Here is a 6484-nt window from a genome sequence, read left to right on the forward strand (position 1 = left end):
ATGTATGGATTGTGATAAGAGTTGTATGAGCCCCTAATAAAAGGATTTAAAAAAAAAGGAGTCTCAGTACACGAAGATAGGGTAGAGCAGGGAGAGTAGCCAGATAGAGGATCCCTGTCTTTTCACTGTGAGTGCTTGGCTACGATCTGACTTTATTACAACATGAAGCGTTGCTTTGGTTAAAGCAAACAAGTGAGAGCAGTTTGCATTGTACTGCATGACATACTTTCTTGGTGACACGTTAAAACAGCCCCTCGTTTTTGCTGCCCCACTTACTTTACCAGCCATGGTGTCCTTTCCCACAGACTGGAAATGAAGCCACTTTCTTTCTTTATGGATTTGCCTGTTTGGGACATTTCAGATAACCGGAGTCATGAGTTTATGACTAGATTCTTTCAGTTTATTTTAAGGCTCTTAAAATAAGTAAGTAAACAAATAAGCAAATGAATGAGTGAGTGATTTCTAGCCTCCTAGCTGCACCTGGCAATGGCTGGGTTTCTGATTTCACCTCAGTGACCGTTGTCCACTCATGACCAAACATTTCTGGGCTGCTCCCCCAGCACGATGCTCCAAGATGTGCTAGGTGTTCTCCAGGGCGAGCCCTTCGTGAGCTCTGGCGTAAGGACTGGAAATGGGGCCAGGGACACTCGTGGAAGCAAGGGAGGCTGAGCCTCTGCAGTGAGCCAGAGCTCAGACAGGAGGTCAGAACCTACACTCCTTTCAAGATCCTTGAAACTACGTGAAAGAATCCGGTCACAAAACCATGATTCCATTTACCTGAAAGGTCTGGAATAGGCATTCCATAAATAACGAAAGGAGTTTCATTTTGCTAAAGACGGGGGAATGGAAGGCAAAGGCCAAAGGGTACAAGGTTCTTTTGGAGTTGACAGAACTATGTTGAAGTCAACGGTGATTATGCTTGTGTAATCTGATATGCTAAACGTCACTGAATCGTGTACTTTGTGAAGCAGCTCTTTTCAATGGAATGGAACTGTAACTTGGGAGCAAGCTGGGCTTGGTTTTGTATATTTGGGCTTGTTGTTTTGCCTTTCTTTATCTCAAATATTTCATTTCACAATGTCCTTCAGCAAAATGGGACATTACACAGTGCTATTTCTGTGAGATTTAAATAAATAAGATTTAAGTAATGCATTTGCCAGGTCCACACGTAGATCAAGCCTCCGGTGAATTCCCTCTGACCATAGTCCAGGGATGTGAACAGCCTTATTATTAGCTGGAGAGCATTGTAAAGTCAATTATGGCAGATATAGTTAGGTTAAGATTGATATCTTATCATTTGATCTCCCTTGGACCTATTTTAAATTTGTTGTAATTTTTAATATTTTCTACTTTCTTTTGGATTGAGGTTTTTCTCTCTTTACTTTGTTATTGTTGTTAGCTTTTTTTGCTTTGTTTTGTTCTGTTTATTTTATGCTTTCTTTATATGAAATCCAAGGTAGGTAATTCTATAGGTACAATAACTAGATTAATAGTTTCTTGGGGATACGGCAGGGGAGGTCAGGCAGAGAAGGGGAACTAATAATAATGAGTACAAGAAAGAGGAAAATGTATTAAACTTGATTGTGGTAATGATTGTGCAGCTCTTCTTGATATGATTAAGCTATTGAATTGTATGCTACATGGATTATATGACAGAAAAACTGTTTTTTTTTTAAGTTGGAAAAAAAAAGAGATTGAAGTAATGCAAAGAAACCCCAGTGGTGCTGATGGATAAGCATTAGACTGCTAACTGAAAGATTGGTGGTTCAAATCCACCCAACACTCAGTTAAAGAAAGATGAGACTTTCTGCTCTGTAAAATTTTACAACCTCAAAAAACCTATGTAGGGTCAGCTATGAGTTGCAATAGACTTGATGGCAGTGGGATAGGATAAGTAATGCCAGGAATTCAAGTTGCACCCAGAAGAGGACCCAGAATGAGGAAAACCACTGTTAATGTGAGATGGATAATGCCTGGAAGATCTGTTTATCTAAGTTCTGTTCACTATGCAAAGGCACTGGAATATGTGGATCCCAACAAAGGATGGGCAGCGTTTTGAAGAACAGGAAATCCAGAATACTCAGTTGTGCTTAGGAGGGACTGTTCACAAGCCAAGTAGCATTCATTCAGATAGAAAAAGGGGGTACGGCATAGTCTGAAAGCAGGGCAGCTGGGCATCATGGTTGTCTCCTTTCACCATAATTATTCAATCTGTATGCTGAGCAAACACACTGAGGAGCTAGACGTTGAAGAATGTAGCAACAGGATTGTGATATGCAGAGGTCACATCCTTGCTTGCTGACCGTGAAGAGGACTTGAAGCACTTACTGACTGATGAAGATCCAAGACTGCAAGCTTCAGTGTGGATTGTACCTCAACATAAAGAAAGCAAAAATCCCCACAATGGGACCGATAAGCAACATTCTGATAAGCAGAGAAGAATGTGTAGCTGTCAAGGATTTCATCTCACTTAGATCCACAAGCAACACCTATGGAAGGAGAAGTTTAAAAAAAATTAAATGACGTATCACATTGGCTAAACCTGCTGCAAAAGACCTCTCTAAAGTGTTAAAAAGTAAGGATACCATTTTGAAGGCTAAGGTGGGCTTGAGCTCGGTATTTTCAATCACCTCATGTATGTTTGAAAGCTGAGCGGTGAATAAGGGAAGACCAAAGAAGAACTGATACCTTTGAATTATAGGATTGGTGAAGAATATTACATAAACCACAGGACAGTAAGAAAACCAAACCTATCTTGGAAGAAATACCTGAGGTAGTTAGTTTATTTTGCCAACCTGGCTGATAAATACATGTGGGGTTAATTGGAGGGCGGTGGGGGGTAGGGGGGAAAAATGGCTCGATAAGCCTCGACTTTTGAGTTCTCAGGTATCTTGCTTTCTGATGGACGGACCAGGGTACAGCTGCCTTAGCCAAGTCCCTGCTTCAGCTGGCAAGGCTCACTTCCTGCAAGACATCCCCAAGGAACAGCCACATGGACCTACCCCTATGCAACCCTGGGTGCTGGAACAGCCGTGTGGAGACTGCCGGCAAATAGCCTGGCTTGGCAATGTTGGGAAGTAATTCAGTAAAAAGGACATTGTGTGATTAATCAAAATTAGTCCCGAAAGCTGCCATTTTACAATCTCTGTTTTCTATTTCTCTCCGTAGACTGTGCTGTGTTCACTATTGTATGAACGGTATCTGGTACAGTAAAAACACAAAGTAGGTTCTAAATATTCAGGGAAAGGGAGAAAGAATGGAAGGCTGCAGTTGGCTTCGTTCATCTCTCACTATGAAGGGTTGTACTGGAAAACTTCCCAGTATTGAGAATTTTAGACAGTCGAATTGATAGATTTTACATTTAGGAGTTCAAAGTTCATCTAGGGCTGCTCTGAATCGACTCGATGACAAGGAGTTTGGATTGAGAAGTTAATATAAACTAAGAAAGGAAAAAACATTAGTTGCTTCTATAATTTGTAGGGGAAATAAGATGGTTATTTTGTTGCTACAATAACCAAAATATTAATAAAATGAAAATATTATTGTATTGGGTAGACTGTTGGTTGCATATTGTCGAAAGAGTTTTTGTTTGCTGGGAAATAGAATTTAATCTCTGACCTCAAATTTTATTGTGTGATGGGCTAGCCAAATGCCTTGAGCTGCACAATTCCATGGTCTTATGATTTGTGGACTGACTTGAACTCTGGAAGTCATTGCAGCTGTCATTTGGTGAAAAATAGGCAAAAAGAGGCTCTGGGGAGCTTAGTTGGAAGAGGAAAAACCTCAAATGGTAGATTATTTAGGGACTGTCTAAATTGAAGTGGCTATCTTTGACAGATTTGTACGCTTAAGGATTCCTAGTGATTTGTTTTGGGGGACACAAAACATGCACCAGTAACTATGGTAATCGTCTGCTGGCCGGATTACTGGATTGTGAAATTGCAAACCCACAAATGTTCCTAATAGATTCTTACCACATATCCTGCCTTATGTTAGCGGTGACCAAAACCAACGTGAGTAGAGGAAGTGGTAGTGCGGGAGGCCGTTTCTGAACTCAAGGACTTTACAACTTAGTTGTGAGGCCAAGACCAATCGTTGGAGAAGGATGAAAGGGTTTGTGATTCAGAGCTAAGCCATGTGTCAGGACGACAGGAAGTAAGAGGGTGAAAAGCAAAGCAGGCTTCCTAGATTAGGGAAGGCTTGAGTTTGAGCTTGAAGGAAGGATTATTAGGATTCAGACGGGAAGAGAATAACCATTGCGATCTTGGTTCTCTCTGCTTTTGAATGTACTGCTTATGTTAATTTCCACCTTAGACTTTTCAAAAAAAGAAGAAAAAAAGTCTTTTCTTTGTCTACTATAAGGTGTATACACCTTGAAAAAAAATTTAATCATTTTATTGGGGGCTCGTACCACTCATCACACTCCATCCATCCATCCATTCATTGGGTCGAGCACATTTGTACATAGCCATGAAAATATTTTTAACTTCCACATTTAATTAGTAAACAACTCCTATGGATTCTTCATTCAAATTGAGTTTCTTACCGATAATATCTTATCTAGGAACTTTTGGACTTTCTGTCTGGGTTTTATCAGGGCCCTGGGAGCCTAGAGGTTACTCATTAGGCTGCTAACCGCAAGGCCAGCAGTTGGACCACCAGCCGCTCTGTGGGAGAAAGATGGGGTTCCCTACTCCTGTAGTTACAGTTTCAGAAACTCTCAGGAACAGTTCTACCTTGACTTTTAGGGTCACTATGGGTTGGCGTGAACTCGATGGCAGATCCTTTTTGAGTGTGGCTTTTAACTTAATCTACATTCACTCAGCAAGTGGTAAAGTCAAAGAACAGAATCAAAGTCTTGGGTTTTGTTTAATTCATAGGATTTTTCCCACTGCCACCAACCTTAACATTTTCCCTACAGATTGTGTAGTGGAGCCACAGTGAATCCTTATAATGGAGTACCATGTAACAATAATGACTTACATTTATATTTATGGCTGTGGAAAGATGTTTATAATATATTATTAAATGAAAAATGCAATTGGTAAAGTATGATCCCATTTTAGTAAATATATCTTTATGTGTATTTAAAAATTATCATTTTATTGGGGGCTCATACAGCTCTTATCACAATCCATACATAGATCAATCATGTAAAGCACAATTTTACATTCATTGCTGTATTAGTCTGGGTACTTTGGAGAAACAAATCCACAGCAACTCATGTATAAGAGAGAGTTTTATGTACAGAAACTGTGCATCATGAAAACATCCCAACCCAATGCTGCCCAAGCCCAAGTCCAACATTAACCCATTAACCCAACACCAGTCCACAAAGTCCTCCACCTCACAAAACAGAGGCAATGATGCTGACTGCAGGAGGAAAGCTGAGTCAGTGAGCGAATAAGCATCTCAGCACTAGCAGGGGTCTCCACACGGCTGCTCCAGCACCCAGGGCTGCATGGGAATAGGTCCCTGTAGCTTCTCCTTGGAGATGTCTTATATGAAGTCAATCTTGCAAGCTGAAGCAGGGAACTGCTAAGGCAGCTGCACCCTGGTGGGACCATCACAAAGCAAGAGACCTGAGAACTAGAAAGGCTAGGCTCACCACCCATTTATCCCTCCGCCTTTCAATTAGGCCCACATGTGGTTATCGGCGAGGTTGGCACAATTAACCAACTCAATTGCCTTCATCATTCTCAAATCATTTGCTCTCCACTTAAGCCCTGGCATCAGCTCCTCATTTTACCCCCTCCCTCCCCGCTCCCCCTTCCCTCAAGAACTCTTAATAATTTAAAAATTATTATTTTGTCATATCTTAAAGTGTCCGATGTCTCTTTTTGTGTATTTATATGGGAAAAGATCTAAAATTTTTACTCTGGAGCGGTCTGAGGTGCCGGCCCCAATCCCAACTATGTGGACACCTGCCCCCTCCCCCCCAGAAGAATTTATTTCAGAGGACAGCACTGAAGCTGCAGCTCAGGGAGAGGGACATGTCTGATCAGAGCACACAGGAGCAAATGAAGGGGGAGGATCCTGGCCCACCAAGCCTTGAGAGCGATATTCCCACTGAGAACAGATAATCCACAGAGAAGACCATATGGCCGGTCCCACTATGAGACACGACATCCCTCACTGACCCATAGCCCTACAGGGGACAACACTGGAGACACAGTGTGGGAATTGCGCCTGATATGATCCCACCACACCGAGGAAAAACATTAAGGGTGTTCAACAGAGCAACAAAGGGAACAGAGCAACAAAGTCCCCAGGGAATACCAAAAATAGACTTTGGGATCAGGGCGTGGCACCCCATCAGACTTGACTGGAAAACATTCCTAAAGGCCAACAAACAGACCTGGAACTATTTATAGGCTTTTCTTTTTTGTTTTTTTTCCATTAGCTTTTTGTTGTTGTTATTTTCTTTTCTTTTCTTTTGTTGCTTGGTTTTGCTCTGTCTTGTTTTTGTGCATGTTATTATCTC

This window comes from Echinops telfairi, unplaced genomic scaffold (assembly GCF_000313985.2).
Source record: "Echinops telfairi isolate 266 unplaced genomic scaffold, ASM31398v2 ScPeMD7_7461;HRSCAF=8499, whole genome shotgun sequence".
Lineage (NCBI taxonomy): Eukaryota > Metazoa > Chordata > Mammalia > Afrosoricida > Tenrecidae > Echinops > Echinops telfairi.